Here is a 20,872-nt window from a genome sequence, read left to right as displayed (position 1 = left end):
TTTAAGGTTATATTTTAAAATTTCATAAGGATTATGGAGAAAATTTAATAATGTTTTCTAATTCCCATAAAATGTAGTTTCTGAATATGTAACCTAAACCTCTTAATGTCTTGCCAGCAACATGTTGGAACTGGATGCCATTATCTTAAGTGAAACAACTCAGAAACAGAAAGTCAAATATGGCATGTTCTCACTTATAAGTGGAAGCTAAATAATGTGTACATATTGACACAGACTGTGAAATAAGAGACACTGGAGGCTCGGAAGTGTGGGAAAGTGGGAGGCAGCAGAGGGATATAAAATTAATTCATAGATACAGTGTACATTATTCAAGTGATTGTTACACTAGAAGCCCAGACTTCACTACTACCCAACATATCTATGTGACAAAATTGTACTTGTACCCCTTAAATGTATACAGAAAGTCTTGCCTCTGCTTCCTATTAACTGTATAATCTGAACATGACTTTTATTTCTGTGAGCCTCAGTTTCCTTATTTTGACAAGTTTATAAGTGAATAATTATACATTAGGTTCCTTTGAGATTGAATGAGACCATGACGCAAATATATGGACACTAATATATTGATTTTGAAGTTTTGGAAGGATAGGATAGTTAGCAATAACACCCTGGAAGTTTTGCATCACAGGGAAGAGTTTATTTGATGAAACCTGCAAATTTGGAGAAATTTGGATCCTTTAGTAGAGAAGTACGCCCGATGACTAAGCAGAAGACATATTTTCCGACCATGTCCACCATGTGCTATTTTAATTTCCATATTAAAGGTTGTTTGTTTGTTTTTAATTATAATACGGTACTCACTACATAAGAAATAGGAATTTCACAAGGAACAAAAACTCTCCGAGAAGCCACTATATTAATGATTGATAATCTTAAAACCTGAAACAGAAATGTTTGAAACTACTACTGCCTCCCTAGCAGGTTATTTTCTGATAACAAACTAGATTTGCTTAACAATCACTAAAGGTTCTATATCATCTGGCTACTCGTTTTTGTATAAATATCTTTGTACACATATTATTTTGTTTACTTGGTAATCATTGTTGACATACTTGTGTACCTTTTGGCCAGCATTTGCGTAGTAACATTCTCTAGGAGACTACAAATGATACCTTTTCTGTTGCATAAGATTATCTTTAAATAAATAATTAACAACACACACAATGTTTCTTTTTTATGTCTAGTGGTTAGGGACAAGAATAATTACCTAATTACTTTTTTTCTCATATTGGTGAAGGTGAGCTAAGCCCTCTTTGTGAATATTACATTTTTTAGAAAGTCATGAGTTTCAATTAAAAGCAGTTGACTGAGATATACTTGCCACATGTGTATTTACTTTCTTTTTAAAATCAAGGGTAAGATATATGTAGTAAAGTGAATGAAAAGAACTAAACATACATGTATAGCATGAAAATGTTTGCATGTTATGTGCCCCATGTATACCCAAATCAAGAGGTAGCACAATCCCAGCATCCATGAGACTTTCTTGCCCCCTAGAGCTAACTACTATCCTGAATTATCTTATCATCTATCTGCTTTGACTATGCTAGAATTTTCTATACCTGGAATGACATAGTACATAGTTTATCTTTTGTCTTGGGCTTATTTCATTCAATAATTATATCTGTGAGGTTTATTCATGTTAAATGTCCAGGAGTTTATTCTTGTGTATTGTTCTATAGTATTCCATTATAATATTTATCCCAATTTACTCATCTTCTATTTGTTAAGCAATTGATTTTTTTCAAGATTTTGACTGTTATAACTAAATCTGTGGTGAATGTTCTTGGCTTTGTGTGTACTCACTTCTCTTACATATGCACTGAGAAATGGCCAGCTGTCCAAAATGGTTTTATATCTCACCAGCAGCGTATGAGGGCTTGGGTTGCTCCTGTATTACCCACATTTGGCATTTGCAACCTTAATTAGTTACTCAAGTGGCTGTAGTATAACAATAAGTTCTTTTGCATTTTTAATTTGTAATTTCCCCATGAATAGTGAAGTTGACATACTTTATTATACTTATTAACTAATAAAATATTCCTTTTCCTGAAAGCTCTTTGCAAAGGCTCTTTCTCACTGTTACTACTTTTCTTTTTTATATGCAGTATGTTTGGATATGAGTTCTTCAAAAATTTATATATTGCAAATAAATTTTTATTCTACTCTTTCTTGATGTTTTCACTTTCTATATGATGCATCTGGATGGACAGAAAATCCTATATAGAATAAAAGCCAATTTGTTATTTTTCTTTTTTTGGAATGCTTTAGTGTTTTTGACTTCTAGATTAAAGATCTTTTCCTCTTGTGACATCATGTAGATAACTTTCTGTGTTTTCCTTTAGAGACTATAGATTTTTTTTCTTTCCACGGTTGTGTCAATTTCACTGAATGTTGTAAAATAGATGTCAAGTTCCTTTTTTTCATATGGATAACAAATGGCTTGATTCAATATCTCTTACAGGCTGCTTGCTTCAAAATCATTTACATAGTTTAATTGCATTGACACATTTATACAAATCAGGTGAATAAATAAAACAAGCAATATATATTTTATATAAAACATTTCTGATAGCAACACATGGAAAATGATTTAGTAAATTAAATGGAGTATTTACCATAAATATAAAATTAAGAATTCTAAAATGAAAATATCAATAAATACTGATTTTATCATCTTGAGTGAAATAATAGGTGAAGTTAATAGATGGTTAAATTTGTACCCACCACTAATAAGAAAATAGCAATCTAAAAGCAAACTTGTTGCTACATGAACCGAGAAAAGTCTGTGGATAAAAATTCAATTTCTGCTTCTGATCGAAAAAGAATGCAAACCATGCAAATATTCACACACATATGCCTTGTTTAAACAAACAAACAAAAAGATAACTAAAGTCTGTAAAATAACACTATTCATACATTCCTATTCATCTTCCTCATTCTATATGCTTTACCACTGCCTAACTTTCCAAGTTTATGACTATCTTTCTCTAGCCCATAAATTTAAAATATATTATTATGGACTAAATTATGTTCCCCCCAAATTTGTATGTTGAATCCCTAACCCCCGATATAGGTGATTTGGAGATAAGGCCTTTAAAGAGAGAATTAAGGTTAAGAGATGTCTTAAGAGTGGTGCTATAATGCAATAATACTGGTGTCCCTGTAAGAAGATAAAGAAATATCAGGGCTCTGCATGTGAAGAAAAGGCCATGTGAAGGTGCACTGAGCAGGTGGTCATCTGCAAGTCCAGGAGAAAGGCCTCAGGAGAAATTAACACTGCTGACTCCTTGATCTTAGCTTTTCATCATCCTGACCTGTGAGAAAATAAATTTCTGTTTCTTAAGTCACCGTGTATGTGGTATTTTCTTACAGCAGCCCAAGCTTCTAACGAGTTAATCTTGTTTTTCCATTTTATTTACATAGAATATATTATGATTTTACTTTAGAGTGGTATTATTATTGGGCACTAACATGTCTATGGCTAAGTTCCTCTACCTCCAAACGCAAAGTCAAGTCTCAATTATCAGCTTCTTGAAGGGAAGTGATGATTCTTATCATATTTAAAGTAGGTTAAAACCTGTAATAATCTGGCTCTCAATAAATGCTTATGAAATAGTTTGAGTAAAAAATACTGTTTTAAAGGCAAGATTATAAGCAAATTATACTCTATTAGTGATTATGCTTTATGCGTAGCACTGCATTTGAAATAAATGTAGAATCTATTTCATTTTGTAAATTGAAAACTTAAACTATCAGCCACTTAAAATCACTGTCAAAATACTACAGAGAGAAAATAAGTATAATCTGTGTCTTTTAAACAATTTTTAAACAAATTTTCTTTGACAATTCATACTCAAGAGGTTTACTCTGGGGTCAAACTTAACAGTTTTAAAATCATATTTTAGACTCTGTAAGTACAAGAACATGTTTTACTTCACTTTCTATTACACTGATGGGATATGTAATGAAGGATTGATTAATAGTGGATAGGAGAAATGTTAAGACAATATAAAGTTGATGTTTCATTTTAGAAGAATGGCATGGAAAATCTGAAACCTTTGTCCAACAAAGCTTGCCAGGTATGCTATTTCAAAATGACAAAATCATCTGGGCTTTGTTGTATATTTTACAAACATTAAAAAAAATACAGTCTAGTTAAAAATTCCCCTCCATGCCAATTCCATTCATTTTTGACATAATCTAAATTTGAGAACAAAAAGAGCAAAATGTTACTATGATTTCATAAAGTATCATAGGGCAAGTGCTATACACTATCCTATATTCAATGTTTAAGAATAAATTCATTGACTTATCTTTGATAAGATTGAACAGTTATGAGACAGCAATAGACAAAAAGAGCATGAAGCTGCTGTCCTTCACAATGATTGGATTCTGTCTTACCACAAAGGACATGAGAAGAATTTATTGTCCAGTGCAAGCTTGTTTATGGATCTGTTAAGTATCACAGCTGAACCTGGTAAAGATGGAGATTGATGTGCCTGTGTTAAAGCTAGTCTATCCTCAGGAGCTAGACAAGCCAGAAGGAATTTCTTGACACGACCAAAATGAATTGTAGTTGAGATGGAAGGGCTAAGGTCAGAGCAAACGAAGTATGCCCTATTTGAGAACTAGAAATGATGGAGGAATTCATGTGGATTTCACAACCAAATCTCTCTGTTGATACCCTCCATTCTTTCTCTCTCTCTTTCCCTCTCTCTCTCTCTCACACACATACACAATATACATCAAAACCTATTCAAGAGGAGGAGAAGGTTTAGAGCAAGGCAAATCTTTGAGAGAACTGTTTTATTTAGGAGAATTACCACGTAATTTATGGACTTGCATGAAGTAAACAATTCTACACAACTAAACCTTATGGCCATTTAAAATATATCCCCACACTCTGCTCCCTCATCAATAACTTATTAAGAGAGGAAAGCAATTTAAGTGTGTTTGCATACATCACACATTTAAACACAAATATAACAAAAATGATATGTAAAATAGCCTAATGACTAGGGAAAAGAGCTGAAAAGAGCTATAGTATGCTAATACAACAAATAGGTCCCCAAATTTCAATGTTTTTCAAGAAAAAGTATTTGTTACTAATCTTATATGTACTTGTTGCAATAACAAATGGTGCTTCATTTTAGTATATTCTTCTATATTTTAAGATGCAAGGAAAAGAGAATGTTATAAAACACTCTCTATATTTTAAATCTTTAGTCTGAAAATAACGTATGCCAGTTCCACTCTCATCCCATTAGATAAAACAAGTCACATAGCCATGTCTAAGTTTAACAGGGAAATATGTATAATACTTTTGCATTAACTGATGTAACAGATAGGGTAGTTGAATGCAAATATATTTTGCCATCTAAATATAGTAAAATGATAAGAGCATGAGCCATTGGGTTTGGAGTTTTGGAGGGCAAAAATCAGTTTTAAAAATTGGAAATAATATTACTATTATAGTATAAATAAAGACATAATTCATTAGGAGTTTAAAAATAATCATTTACTATGAACTATATTTATTAAGTATAATTTTTGTCGGTCACTGGTACTCTATTTAGAGAGAAAAGAAAACTTTCATTTTTAAACTAACAAAAACAACAAAAATTCCTACCCCCAGCCACAATCCATAACATTTACTGGCCACATATTAAATATTGGTGGATTGAAGGAGAGTATAGGTTGCTGAGGTATAACACCTGAGACTTAGAGTAGAATTAAGAGTAGCCTGATCTTGAGGTCACAGCTTAAGTAGACTTTCTACTAGACAATAGGCAGAATTGTAATATGGGCTGTCCAGGATGACCACCCCTTCCTGTGCATATGCCTTTTATAATATCCTTGAATCTCGGTGGGGTATGTGAATATTATGGATGTAACACTCATGATTGGATTATGTTATGTAGGAAGGGTAAAGGGATTTTTGGAATGAAGTTGTAATCTGTTGTAATGAAGGTGTAATCCATTGATTTTGACTAATCAGAAGGAAAATTATTCTGCGGGTTTACTTTACCAGATGAGTTCTTTACAGTATAATTAAAGCAAGGAAGAAAATGGAGCAATAGAACACTAATACACACTATTAATTAGAGCATAATAATAAGATCGAAATGAGATTAATTAATGAAGGCATAGAATGCCTTTGTTGGGACTTATTTCAACACTTGTATCACTAGGAGAGGTGACTATACTGGAAAAGATATTTCAGTACATAATAAGACTGCATAAAATACTTCAAGATAAATGAGAAATGCACCCTGGGGTAAATACTAAATGCACATAATTATATAGCACATACAATATGTAGGACACAGCTCCAAAACTTTAGATATGTTAATTCATGGGGGGGCACACATTAAATGAAATAAAGAGAGCAATATATTTATAGTAAGTGTATTTGAACCATGAACTAATTTGAATTGGTAAAGTTTTCTTAGGTGTCTTTATCAGGTTGTAATAGATGCATTTTGATTTTTAGAGAAAAAAATTTCTTATGAATGGGTGTTGAAATTTTGCAAAATGCATTGTTTTCTGTATCTTTTCATGTAATCTCACATTATTTCTTTGTTATATTCTTAATGTAGAAAGTTATATCACTTCATTTTGAATGTTGAACTAATTTTGCATTCCTGAGATGAATCATTCTAGTTCAGGCATGCATTATTATTTTTTATATATTTTTGGATTCACTTAGCTAATACAGTGTTATAAATCTACCTAGTTTTATGAGAAATATTACATCATAATTTACTTTTATTGTAATGTGATTGTCAGATATTGCTACTAGACATATACAGATCTCATAAAACAAGCTAGGGAAGGTTCTCTTTTCCTCTTTCCTGAAAGCTATTTAGTTTGTTTTTCTGTCTTTTAGATTGTATAGAAGTGGAGAATTGCAGTATAATTGACAAATATTCTAAGAGCTAAATGAACAAACTAATTTATAACTAATGTTTAGTAACTACCATTTGGTAACTAAAGCATGCTCAAAATGTTTAGTTCTTAAAAAGCTTACAAAATAAAATACATTTTAATTATTCAGTGCTTTTTAAAATAAAGAACATTAGGCCTTGACAGAAGAAACAACATTTAATAGGTATTTTCAATTTTCTACCAATAAAGTAAAGGCAACTATGTATATATACATATATATACACACATACAACACACACACACACACACTTAACAACACAGGTTTATTATATATATATATACATATATGTATGTATATATATGGCAACCATGTTGCTCAGGGGTCAACTATACACATACACACACACGAAATTGGCTCAACTCTGCATGTACTTGACCCTTGAATGACACAGGTTTAAACTATGTGGGTTCATGTATGTTTATAAATATAATTATATTGAAAATGTTTTGGAGATTTGCAAGAATTTGAAAAAAAAAATGGATGAACAACATAGCCCACAAATATTTAAAAAACAGGAAAAAATAAAGATGCAGTATTACATTATAACTGCATGAAACTACCTATACTACATACTGCACTATTGTAATAATTTTACAGTCACCTCCAGGTGGTATTGTGGTGAGCTGAGATGTTGCAAATATCCACTTAAAACACCCTATGATGATCATCCTTCCCAACTGAGCAGTTCATCTTTCCAGTAAATCTTGTTAACACGGTAAAAAGTGATCTCTTGCAGTTCCCAAGGTTTTTTTTTTTATATCACATTTAGTGAAATGTCATAAACCTTGAATAACACCTTGGGACCCATTGAAGCCTCCACTACGGATGCTGGAAGTGCTCCCAAGAAGCAAAAAAAGGTCATGACTCTGGAAGAAAAAGTATAATTGCTTGATAGGTACCATAGATTGAGGTCTTCAACTATGATTGCTGCCATTTCAAGATAAATGTTTCCAGCGCAAAGACCTTTGTAAAAAAAGAACGGAAAATTAGTGATGCTATTGCTACAGCTACACCAGCAGGTGTAAAAACTTGTAATTTTTATGAAATAACATTTTATCTTGTATTAAAAATGCAGCTTTTTTATGAGAGTGCAAGATTGCTGTAAAAAAGGCATACCTGTAGATTCTACGGTGAGTTGAGAAAAGGCAAAGTCATTATATGACAAAGCAAAAGGAAGGTGAAAGATCTAAAGATGAAGAACTTTTTTTTTTTTAGATGTAGTTATGCTCTTGTCGCCCAGGCTGGAATGCAATAGCTCAATCTTGGCTCACTGCAACCTCCACCTCCCGGGTTCAAGCGATTCTCCTGCCTCAACCTCCCTAGTACCTGGGATTACAGGCATGTGCACTATGCCCTGCTAATTTTGTATTTTTAGTAGAGATGAGGTTTCTCTATATTGGTCAGGCTGGTTTCGAGCTCTTGATCTCAGGTGATCCACCCACCTTGGCATCCCAAAGTTCTGGGATTACAGGCATGAGACACCATGCCTGGCCCAATTTGATAATTTTCGAAAGAGCTAACAGACACTGCACCAAAGGCATTAACAATAGAACACCTAATGGCAATGGGTACTTCTTAAACAATGCCAGATGATGTGAAAGAATACATTGAAGAAACAGTACCAGAAAACACATTGACACTAGGTTAATCTTGTAGAATGGTCCCAATTATTGAAGACTCGTTTTAACTTTTTTTATGATAAGGACCCTTGTATGACATAGGTACTAAAAGTAAAGCAAACAATGAAGAAGGATTGGTACAGAATGGAGACATTTTCAGATAAATTAAAAAGCAAAACATTAGATGAAAATTATAATGTATTTCCACAAAGTTATGCTAAGTGTACTTACCTTTCTCCTGCCTTCCCTTCCACCTCTTTATTCTCTGCCACCCTGGGACAGAAAGACTAACTTAGCCTACTTAATGTGAAGATGATGAAGATGAAGACTTTTATGATGACCCACTTCCATTTGATGAATAGAAATTATATTTGCTTTTCCTTAAGAATGTATTAATATTTTTTTCTCTAGCTTACTTTATATAGTACATATAACATACAAAATACATTAATTGATTGTTTTATTTGTAAGACTTCTGGTCACCAGTAAAGTATTAATTGTAAGTTTTGAGAGAGCAAAAAGTTATACATGAATTTTTGACTGCACAGAGTGTCAGCAACCCTAAGCCCTACAATGTTCAAGGGTCAATTATATATAGATAGATAGATACACATTTATAGATATATACATACATACACAGACATACATATGCATGTATGTCTACATTTTTGTATACATATATACACATTTGAAATTGGCTCATGTTATTATTAAGGCTGAACCATTCAAGATTTATACTCCCAGGGCTCAAGAATCAGGAGTGCTAATGATGGAGAAGCTGCAGCCTGAGTCTTCGAAAGGAGAAGGCTGAGGTCCCAGCTTGAGGGCCATCAGACAGAAAAGTGAATTCTCTCTTTCTCAGCCTTTTGTTCTATTCACAACTTTAGTGGATTGGATGAGACTCACCCATACTGGGAAAGGCAATTTGCTTTATTTCATTTACCAGTTCAAATGCTAATTTTGTGCAGAAATAGGCTTACAGACACACTACTATTATTGGATACTAATTCAGAGCATATTTGAAGTGCTTCTTGAAAAACCTTACATCAACCCTGCAAGGTATTGTAAATTAGATGGTGCTGTAACTCAGTCTTTAGTTAACATTTCAGTATTCTATCAACCCAGCTGTTTCAGGATGGTGGGAGAAAATCACTGTCTTAGCTCACGCTGCTATTAAAAATTACTATAGACCAGGTGACCTAAACAGCAGAAATATTTTGTCATGGTTCTGGAGGCTGAAAGTCCAAGATGATCTGGTTTGGTAAGGACTCTCTGCCTTACAGATGGCAGCCTTCTTGCTCTGTTAGCACCTAGGGGAAAGAGAGAACTGGTGTCTCTTCCTTTTTTTAATAAACGTGCTAATCTCACCATGGGGGCTCCACCTTCATGACCTCACCATCATATTGAAGATTGAGCCTATAACATGAATTTTAGAGGGGAATACACATTCAACCCAAAACAGAAATTAAGTAGTAATAAAATATACAAGATTATTAAAAGTAAGTTAGATATTTTTTCCTTTATTCTATTTATTTATTTATTTTTGAGACAGGGTCTCACTCTGTCATCTGAGCTGGAGGGCAGTGGTGTGATGACAATTCACTGCAGTCTTAAACTCCTGAGGCTCAGGTGATTCTCCCACACCAGCCTCCTGAATAGCGGGAACATAGTCAAACACCACCATGCCAGGCTAATTTTTGTATTTTTCGTAGAGACAAGTTCCCGCCATGTTGCCTAGATGGATCTCAAACTCCTAGTCTGAACTGATCCACTCTCTTCAGCTTCCCAGAGTGCTGGGATTGTACGTGTGAGCCACTGTGCCTGGCCTAATTTAAATGAAGTAATCGTAAACATTTTGAGATACATAATTTTCTTCTTATTATTTAACCAAGGAGACAGATAGAAAAAGACCATTTTGAAGTGATTTGCCTTACTTGGAGTATTTAAGTGATTTTAGGTACTGAATAGTAACAGTTACATGAAAAATAAAGTGATTGATATATATAATGCATGCCCTAAAAAGAAAAATTATGTAATAAAACATAAGTTATTTTCTCAGTATTTTTTTTTCAGGTATAATTTTGTCAAAGTACCAAGAATAAAATTTTTCTCACATGTTATATAAAATAGGTTGTATATAATTACATGTATTTTAAAGCAATAAGTCATGTATTGTGCTTGTTCAAAATACAAAAAGAATCATTTTGTCTAAATCTCTAAAAGCGAATGTTATTTAAATTTAAAGTGACATAATTTTCTCATTATTTTTTATTTTAAAATATTACAAATAATGGTTTTCTTACAATCTGCTTTCTATCTCTGTTAAACATTATCTTTAAAATAGCATAATAACAACAGATGTTGATAATCTAGAAAATACCACCTCAATTCAAATACCATCTGACCAAAGCACAACCTGCTAAATAAAGCAAAATTAACAACTGAAAAGTATTCTGACTCAACTTTTTTAACTTTTAAAATAATAATTTAAATTTTAACTATAGTTTTTATCCACCATCTGTATTAATTTCTTCAATGTCATCATCTATATTTCCGTTGTAGTTGAATGTTAATATTTGCCTTAAATATAACCTGCAACATTTGCAGGTTTCCAAATTATCAAAAACTACTAATGCTTTAAAGTTTTAGTAATATTCATAGTTGTTGAGGCTGAAAGTCCAAGATGAATAAATTTTATTTATTAAATGGAATAAATACTTCACAAATTACAAGTACCCTCATATAATTAAATGAGATTATATATCAAATTTACTAAGTAGCATTATAATGCTTTTGCTAGAAAAAGTTTATTCAGTAACTTAATTATTCCAATTATTCCACACAAGCCTCAACAAAGATGATTTCACTCTTAGTCTCAACTTAAGGATTTTACTTTTATTTTTGAGATGGAATCTTGCTCTGCCACCCAGGCTAGAGTGCAGAGGTGTGATCTTGACTCACTGTAATCTCTGCCTCCAAGGTTCAAGCAATTCTCCTGCCTCAGCCTCCCAAGTAGCTAAGATTATAGGTGCCTGCCACCACATCTGGCTAACTTTTGTATTTTTAGTAGAGGGAGGGTTTCATCAGGTTAGCCAGGCTGACCTTAAACTCCTGACCTTCAGTGATCCACCCATTTCAGCCTCCCAAAGTGCTAGAATTACAGGCATGAGCAACTGTGCCCAGACTGAAGTTAAGGATTTTTGAAAGCCCTTGATATGATGTCATGTACAAAAGCTTACATATGATACATAAAAACATCATGTCTACTTGTATTAAATAATCTGATTTGATTTTATGCATGTTTGACTTCTGACAACTTTTAAACATCACTTGCTTCCCACTCTTTTCTCCCCAGGCCTTTCTCATGCTTGGGCAAGTGATAGCAAACCCTAGGTGCCCCTTCCTTTAGCTTCTGTAGTAGTTTCAAATCACTACCTTGATACCAAAGTTGGGGCAAGACATTACAGGACAGGATTCCTGTTACGACTTGGCTTTGTGACCCTACCCAAATCTTATCTCAAATTGTAGTCTCCAGGTGTTGGAGGATCCTGGTGGGAGGTAATTGAATCCTGGTGGGAGGTAATAAGGGCAGTTTCACCCATGCTGTTCTTGTTATAGTGAATAACTTCTCATAAGATCTGATAGTTTTATAAGGAGCTCTTCCCATTTGCTTTCTCTCTCTGTTGCCTGCCACCAAGTAATATGTGCCTACTTCCCCTTCTGCCATGACTGTAAGTTTCCTGAGGCATCCTCAGACACGCAGAACTGTGAGTCAAATACACCTCTTTTCTTTATAAATGACCCAGTCTCAGGTAGTATCTTTATAGCAGTGTGAAAATGAACTAATACAGTATCTGTTTCCACACTGCTGATAAAGACATATGTGAGACTAGGCAATTTACAAAAGAAAAAGGTTTATTGGACTTACAGATCCACATGACTAGGGAGCTCTCACAATCATGGCAGAAGGCAAGAAGGAGCAAGTCACATTGTATGTAGATGGCAGCAGGCAAAAGAGAAGACTTGCACAGGAAAACTCCAATTTTTAAAACTGTCAGATCTCATGAGACTTATTCACTATCATGAGGACAGCACAGAAAAGACCTGCCCCCATAATTTATCTACCTCCCACCAGATCCCTCCTACAACATGTGGGAATTCAAGATGAGATTTCTATGGGAACACAGCCAAACACATCATTCAGTCCCTAGCTTCTTCCAAATCTCATGTCCTCACATGCCTTCCCTACAGATCCTCAAAGTCTTAACTAATTTCAGCATTACCTCAAAAGTCTACAGTCCAAAATCTCATTCAAGACATGGCAATTCCCTTCTGCCTATGAACTTGTAAAATCAAAAGCAAGTTAGTAACTTTTTAGAGACAGTATGGATACAAGCATTGGGTAAACACAGCCATTCCAAATGGGAGAAATTGGCCAAAACAAAGAAGCTACAGGCCCCATGCAAGTCCAAAATCCAGCAGGGCAGTCTAATTATAAAGTTCCAAAATGATCTCCGCTGGCTCCGTGTCTCACATCCAGGTCATGCTGATGCAAGAGGTGGGTTCCCATGGTCTTTGGCAGCTCTGTCCCTGTGGTTTTGCATGGTATAGCCCTCCTCCTGGCTGCTTTCACAGAATGTCATTGAGTATCTGTGGCTTTTCCAGATGTGTGGTGAAAGTTGTCAGTGGATCTATGATTCTGGGGTCTGGAGAATGGTGGCCCTCTTCTCAAGCTCCACTAGATGGTGTCCCAGTAAGGACTCTATATGGGGGCTTGAACCTCACATTTCCTTCCATGGCAGCCCCATCCCTGCAGCAAACTTCTGCCTGGACATCCAGGCATTTCCATACAACTTCTGAAATCTAGGCAGAGGTTCCCAAACCCCAATTCCTGACTTCTGTAACATGGCAGGCTCAGCACCACATGGAAGCTGCCAAGGCTTGAGGTTTGCATTCTCTGCAGCTATGGCCTGAGCACTACAGTGGTCCCTTTCAGCCATGGCTGGAGTGGCTGGGAAGCAGGGCACCAAGTTCCTAGGCTGCACAGAGCAAAAGGATCCAGAGTCCAACCCACAGAACCATTTTTTCCTCATTTCTATGTGAAATCTAAAATAATCACACTTATAGAAACAGAAAGTAAAATGGTGGCTATGGTCTGGGGTCAATTCAGAGATGTTGCTCAAAGGGCACAACGTTTTGGTTACACAAGAGGGGCAAAATGTTAGTATTTAAAATAATGAATATATTGATCGATTGGTTTAATCATCTCACATAATATACATATAACATCATTGTATATGTCATAAGTCTATGCAATTATACTATGTTAATATACAGTAAAACAAAATCACACACACTATTTTCTGCACATGGGAAGCCTCAACTCTGTTCTACCCCAGAGTCAAGCTAATCTTTGCCTGCCTTCTCAAGCTGTTCTGAGACCTAGTTGAGGGCCACCTAACATTCTTAAAAAGAATTCTCATGTCAGCAGAATATTTTTCATTCTTTCTTGATAAATTTGTGTGGTATCATCAGTCTCGACAGCTAATCCAAACTTCAGATAGAGTCTATCTTCTCCCTGCAAATGGTTACAACACTACTCTGCTATCTCATATGCTGAATTTTTTCAGGATTTATTAATTAATAAAGCAGATCAAGTCTTATTTTAATTATTCACAGATACATATGTTTAAGGAGAAAAAGTAGTCAGGTATTACATTTAAAATGTTTAATGTTAAAATTTTGCTTAAGTTAATGTAATTTGTTTAGCTTTAATCGTTAAAGCCCATGAATCAAATGATTCTCAGTATCCAAGTAATATTTTGGCCAAGATCAGGTCACATGGCTATTCCAAGTCCTATTGATAAAATGAGGAAACCGACTATAAATAACCTAAACACTTTGCAAAGCTAAAATCCTAGAATTCTATAAAACGCATTTTAAAAAATGTTATATTGCATATTCTAATAAAGAAGAATTTGTATAGTACCTTTTATATAGCAATATATTACCTAAGCCATAAAGAAGTGCATTTCAATAATAAATTGGAAACCATTTTTCTTATGGCTTAGGTAGTATACTGCTATGTAAAAATATATTTTAGAAGTATTTTGAAGGTTTAATTAATAAATACAATTTTAAAACTCTTGGATTTGGGTTAATTTGCATAATTGTCATGATAGAAAATACAGTTTCTGCCTAGGCACTTAGGTCACATGTACTTTTTGCAGTATAGAGTCTGGTTTAGTTGATTCCCAGCTGGCAGGCAGTGTTAACTGCCAGAGGCCTACACCTGTGGAAGTCTGGCCTGCAGACCCTGACTCAATGACGGATGAATGAATGCACTCTTACACCATTACGGTGATACAAGTGGGCTAGGGATGGCCCTTGGCTGGTTTCAGAGGGCAAAATGCAACCAATTGACCAAGACTCCCTCTCCATCATTACATTTATTCAGTCTGATTTTACAAGGCAGGTTCTAAGTCAACACACTTGTGGATAATAAGCATGGTTTAAATAATGATTTTATGACTGACAAAAGCTTTAGGTTCTGGGCCCAGAGTAAACACTATTAACAGGTAATTCCTCTTTGATCTCCCCCTGAGAGGACCAAGTAGCAGAAAGTTTACATAAGTAAACAGAGTGGAGACAAAGGGATGTGGGGTAAGGCCTGCGATACTCTCTTAACTCTTTCCTATGCTAACGTAAGTGAGGCATCTGCTTTCAGCCTGCCTCAGTAAAACCTTTTGGCCTTCCTAAAGGTTTAAGATACAATCTTTAATTTTTGCTAGTAGTTTTCCAGCCATCTTGAGTGAATATCAACAGCCAGACATGTGAGTGTGGTGGGCTTCCTCAGATTTTTATATCCAGCCATTTTTCTTTCTACCCTAGCTGATATGAATTTGACCAGAAAAAGTTACTCCCCTGACCCTTGCCCAAGTTGAAAATTTATGAGCAAAATAAACTATTGCATTTTGCAAACAAATTGACTATGGTTCTTCTTGGATGTATGGTGGGTTTTAACTCTGCACTCAATATCTGTTCATTGAAGGGTAATATGACAAAGCTCTGAGGACACATTGGTGAACAAGTCAGGCCTTTGTATTTTCACCAATATATCCTCACATCACATACATACCCTCACCAAACAAAATTTTTATAAATAAATACAGTGTACATGTACACACATTCAAGCATGTGTGGAATTAAACAGGCAGCAAATGTTACTGAATAACTGATTTAAAAGTGGACTCTAAATAAGAGTTTTTTAAAAATAATCTGATTCAAGTGACTATGTTAAAACTTCTCTTTATTTCTATTACTCTCTTTTAAAATGTTATTTTCTTCATTGTTTATCATCGCTTTTCTTTTTCTATTTCAGAAAGACCCAACAACCTCTATCCTAATCCCTGTTTTAACCTTCATTTAGACTTACTTTCACATTGCTTTTCTCTGACTTTTATTTCCAAGTCACTGACCTGGTCATGGCAAGATGATCTGTCTTGAAGTCCTCTTATTACTAGCTTCAAGTCCCAAGGTAATCTTAAAAATTCAACAGTGTGGCTGACTGAGGTTTTATAACAATTTTTGCCTTTTCCACAAAAGCCAACAGAAGTTTTGTGGGAACACTTTCAATGAAATGACAAAATATGATATAATATTTCCTTTAGACAATCAGGCACACATTTCTCAACCATATACAAATTTACGTCATGGGTTTCAGTTGAAACAAAAGTGTTGTTATTTTTGATGTCTGTACTGAATTGTTGATATTATGTAAATTGTTTCATTTTTGTCTAAACTCTGACAGATGGCATGATATTAGATATTAGATATTTATGACTTTAAAAGTATAGAATAATAAGACTTATTATCAAATTAATTTGGTAAAAATGAGAATTTTCACTTTGCATTTGTTCCTCAAGTGTACTTTGAATAAACAAAATCTGTTACTCATTTTCTATAAAAAAGAGAATGTATACTAAATGATCTTATTGTTTGGAAAAATAAGGAGTTAGTACGTTAAGGTAAATAATAAAATTTCTGACTAGGATTTATACAAGCATACCCCATTTGTTTAAAAGATATGCATTTGAATTAAACTTGCAATTCTATGGGGCATTACACATATTGTTAATTCTTTAGCTTGAAAATAATTATGGTAGGTAGGAAAAGGTACATAGTTTATTATATAATAGAAAATAAAAGTCACTTAACAAAGAGCTAAGAAATTTAGATTATAATTTTAAAACTGTCACTTAGTAAATGTGTAAACTTGGGTCAGATAGTTTCCCTGGACAGATACGCAAATTTGGATAATTAGTAAATAATATAGAAAAAGTGTGTCTCCAGGGAACATGGCAGACCGATCAGTGATTATTGATGTTCTACATATTACAAAACATTTCATAAAGCATTGATACTTTTGGCAGGTAGAAAAGCAAGAAAAATATATTTCTGTGCTCCCAGAACAAAGAGGAAACCCTGAACCATACAGCAACTAGGTGAAGAATCCACAGAAACTATAAGAAGACCTGAATCACAGAATAAGGTCTAAAAAGTGTGAGAAAAGGGTTAGGGGTATATGCCCGATAGCTGTTCAGGCATTCAAAGATATGAAGCCAAATCAGTAATCAACTCTGACTAGTAGGCCAGATTCGAGGTACAAAAATAGCTGCCAGCCCTGCCATGTGCATGAAAAAAAAAAAAAAAAAAAAAAAAAAAAAAAAAAAAAAAAACGTGAAAGCCATGAGGAAATCATTCTTGTAGTGTGTGCTTGTAAGAGTCTGGGACTAGAGAAGGATGCCGTTTCTCACCACTCTTACTCAATATAGTAAAAGGGAGTTCTGGCCAGAGCAATCAGGCAAGAAAAATAAATAAACGTATTCAATTAGGAAAGGAAGAAGTCAAATGATCTCTATTTGCAGATGACATGATTGTATATTTGGAAGACCCCATCATCTCAGCCCAAAATCTCCTGAAACTGATAAGCAACTTCAGCAAAGCCTCAGAATACAAAATCAATGTGTGGAAATCACAGGTATTCCTATACGCCAATAAGAGACTTAAAGAGAGCGAAATCATGAATAAGCTGCCATTCACAATTGCTACAAAGAGGATAAAATACCTAGGAATACAACTAACAAAGAATGTAAAGGATCTCTTCAATAACTACATACCACTGCTCAACAAAATAAGAGAGGACACAAACAGATGGAGCAATATTCCATGCTCATGGTTAGGAAGAATTAATATCATGAAAATGGCCATACTGCCCAAAGTAATTTATAGATTCAATGCTATCCCCATCAAGCTACCAATGACTTTCTTCACAGAACTGGAAAAAACCACCTTAAACATCATATGGAGCCAAAAGAGAGCCTGCATAGCCAAGTCAATTCTAAACAAAAAGAAAAACTGTAGGCATCACACTACCTGACTTCAAACTATACTACAAGGCTACAGTAACCAAAACAGCATGGTACTGGTATCAAACAGAGACACAGACAAACGCAACAGAACAGAGGCCTCGGAGGCAAAGCCACACATCTACAACCATCTGATCTTGGACAAACCTGACAAAAATAAGCAATAGGGAAAGGATTCCCTGTTTAATAAATGATGTTGGGAAAACTGGCTAGCCATGTGCAGAAAGCCGAAACTGGACCCCTTCCTGACACCTTACTCTAAAATTAACTCCGGATAGATTAAAGATTTAAACATAAGATCTAACACCATAAAAACCTCAGAAGAAAACCTAGGCAGGCTGGTCGCGGTGGCTCACGCCTGTAATCCCAGCACTTTGGGAGGCCGAGGCGGGTGAATCATGAGGTCAAGAGATCGAGACCATCCTGGTCAACATGGTGAAACCCCATCTCTACTAAAAATACAAAATATCAGCTGGGTGTGGTGGTGCATGCCTGTTGTCTCAGCTACTCAGGAGGCTGAGGCAGGAGAATTGCCTGAACCCAGGAGGCGGAGGTTGCAGTGAGCCAAGATCACGCCATTGCACTCCAGCCTGGGTTACAAGATCGAAACTCCACCTCAAAAATAAAAAATTAAAAAATTTAAAAAAAGAAGAAAACCTAGGCAAAGCCATTCAGGATGTAGGCAACGGCAAGGACTATATGACTAAAACACCAAAAGCATTGGTAACAAAAGCCAAAATAGACAAATGGGACCTAATTAAACTCCAGAGATTCTGTACAGGAAAAGAAATAATCATTAGAGTTAATTGGCAACCAACAGAATAGGAAAATATTTTTGCAATCTATACATCTGACAAAAGGCTAATATCCAGAATCTACAGAGAACTAAAACAGATTTACAAGAAAAAAACAAACAGGCCCATTCAAAAATGGGTGAAGGATATGAACAGACACTTTACAAAAGAAGACATATATGAGGCCAACAAACATATGAAAAAATGCTCATCATCACTGGTCATCAGAGAAATGCAAATCAAAACTACATTGAGATACCATCTCATGACAGTTAGAATGGCAATCATTAAAAAATCTGGAGACAACAGGTGCTGGAGAGGATGTGGAGAAACAGGAACACTTTTACATTGTTGGTGGGAGTGTAAATTAATTCAACCATTGTGGAAGACAATGTGGCGATTCCTCAAGGACCTAGAAATAGAAATTCCATTTGACCTAGTAATCCCATTATTGGGTATATATCCAAAGGATTATAAATCATTCTATTATAAGGTCACATGCACATGAATGTTCATTGCAGCACTGTTTACAATAGCAAAGACCTGGAACCAACCCAAATGTCCACAAACAATAGACTGGATAAAGAAAATGTGGCACATATGCACCATGGAATACTATGCAGTCATAAAAAACGATGAGCTCATGTTCTTTGTAGGGACGTGGATGAACCTGGAAACCATCATTCTCAGCAAACTAAGAACAGAAAATCAAACACCACATGTTATCACTCATAGGCAGGTGTTGAACAATGAGAATACATGGACACAGGGAGGGGAGCATCACACACTGGGGTCTGTGGGGGGATCTAGGGGAGGAACAGCAGGGGGTTGGGAGTTGGGGAGGAATAACATGGGGAGAAATGCCAGATAAAGGTGATGGGAAGGAAGGCAGCAAACCACATTGCCATGTAGGTACCTATGCAACAATCTTGCATGTTCTTCACATGTACCCCAAAACCTAAAACACAATAAAATATATATTAAAAAAAAAAAGAGTCTGAATTTACCCTGCAGAAATAAGAAGATCAGGTTGGGTGCAGTGGCTCACACCTGTAATCCCAGCAATTTGAGAGGCTAAGGAGAGTGAATCACCTGAGGTCAGGAATTTGAAACCAGCCTTGCCAAGATGGCAAAATTCTGTCTTTACTTAAAAAAATATATATACAAAAATTGGCCAGGCCTGCTGGCTAATTCTGTAATCTCAGCTACTCAGGAGGTTGAGGCATGAGAATCACTGGAACCCAGGAAGCAAAGGTTGCAGTGAGCTGAGATCATGCCACTGCACTCCAGCCAGGGTGACAAAGAAAGACTGTCAAAAGAAAAACAGAAAGACAGAGAGAAGGAAAGAAAGAAGGAAGGGAGGGAAGGAGGGAAGGAGGGAAGGAGGGAGGGAGGAAGGAAGGAAGGAAGGGAGGGAGAGAGGGAGGGAGGGAGGGAGGAAGGGAGGGAAGGAGAAAAATAAAAGAAAATTCTAGTTTAGAAATATTAAACACATGAGGCCAGGTTATTGCAATTCAACTGAGAAATATAACTTTTGCCAGAAATGAGCACAAAACAAATATAATAAGATATAGAATTAAAGACAGTGCACATGTCCAGTAAGTGGAGAAATAATCTAAGAATTTATAAATCATAAAAGAAAATTGTAGTCTTTGTAAACCATTCTAAATTACAGAAGATGAAATAAGAATTATTGAAAATGACTTCAACATTGCAAAATTAATATAGGTGAATTTGAAAACTAACCAACAATTATTATGTTGATGAAAAGTATACACAATAAAATTATTCTAAGAAGAAACATAAACTTAAATAATACATTAAACTCATATAACAAAGCTGAAGAGGGAAATAATACATTGAAAGATATCACTAAAGCAATTTTTTAAGGTTGTTCAGAGAGACTGAAACATAACACAAGGAATTTAGTCATGGGGTAAAAATAAGGTGCTTAGCAATATCTTCAATTAAAATACAAGAAGAGATAAGAGATGAAGGGCTTAACATTATGATTAAAATACCAGAAGAATAAAATGCACTCGTGATGGCTTAAGGTTT

Source organism: Sapajus apella, unplaced genomic scaffold (assembly GCF_009761245.1).
Source record: "Sapajus apella isolate SASKATOON/1434 unplaced genomic scaffold, GSC_monkey_1.0 scaffold11, whole genome shotgun sequence".
Lineage (NCBI taxonomy): Eukaryota > Metazoa > Chordata > Mammalia > Primates > Cebidae > Sapajus > Sapajus apella.
This window is presented reverse-complemented; position numbering follows the sequence as displayed.